Here is a 1156-nt window from a genome sequence, read left to right on the forward strand (position 1 = left end):
GTGTTGGTGTGTGGGGTGTGTTGTGTGTGTGGTTTTGTGTGTGTGTGTGTGTGTGTGTGTGTGTGTGTGTGTGTGTGAAAGCAAGGGAGAAACCGCAGAGAATCATGCCTTAGAGTGCGAGTCCAAGCAGTCTCCTCTGATGCCCACATATCACCGAGGCATTCACCGTCCGCAACCCGGGGACGCGCCACTGAGCATTGGATTCTGCAGATGTTCGTAGTACAGTAAACATACACACGCGAATGTCTGTGGTTTGAGAGATATGCGCGCGTGTGTGTGTGTGTGTTTGTGTGTGTGTGGTGTGTGTGCGTGTGTGTTGTGTCGTGTTTTGTTTGTGTGTGCGTGTTGTGTGTTGTTTCGTGTGTGTTTGTTGTGTGTGGGGTTCACTGTATGTATGTATGGTTTAGAACCTTCACTTTAATTTGGACTTCCCCTTCGCTCTCCCCTCTACATCTTCTTTGCTAATCCCACGCATTCCCCTTCAGTTTCTTTTCCTTGTCTCGCTTCTTTCCCCTTTTCACCCATCTCTCTCTCCCCTCAAACCCTCTCCCCCTATGTTCCTTCTCTCCTCTTTTCCTTCTTCCTTTTTTGCTTGCCCCTATCTTCCTTCGTCCCATCCCTTCCCCGTTCTCCTCTTCTCTTCCGCTCATCTCCTTTTTTCTTTCTTTTTCTCCCATTTATCCCTTCCCATCTCTCCCCTCCGCCTCTCTTCCTCTGCCTTCCACTCCAAATTTTCCCCATTTTCCCTCCATCTCTCTTCCTCACCCTCACCTTGCCTTTTCCCCACCCTGCCCCCTCTTCCTCCCTCTCGCCTCTCTATCATTCTTTTCCCCTCCCTCCCTCCCTCCCCAACTTCTCACTCTCTTCTACTTCTTTGCCTCCCTCCTTCCCCTTCAGATCCTTCCTACCCTTCCTCTCCCCTAACCACCTTTCTCCTCTCCCCTTCCTCCCTTTCCCTCGTTTTCCTTTTCTTCTCCTCCTACCTCCTCTCTACCCCCTTTTCCTCTGTCTCCCCTTTTTCTCCTGTTCCACCCCACCCTCTCTCCCTCTCCTCCCCACCCACTCTCTCTTTCTCCCTCTCTCCACCCTCATCCTCCTCCCTCACCCGTTCATCTTCGCCTCTCTCTGCTTCACTATTGGATTGAAAATGTTGTCA

The sequence above is a fragment of the Penaeus monodon genome, chromosome 8 (assembly GCF_015228065.2).
Source record: "Penaeus monodon isolate SGIC_2016 chromosome 8, NSTDA_Pmon_1, whole genome shotgun sequence".
Lineage (NCBI taxonomy): Eukaryota > Metazoa > Arthropoda > Malacostraca > Decapoda > Penaeidae > Penaeus > Penaeus monodon.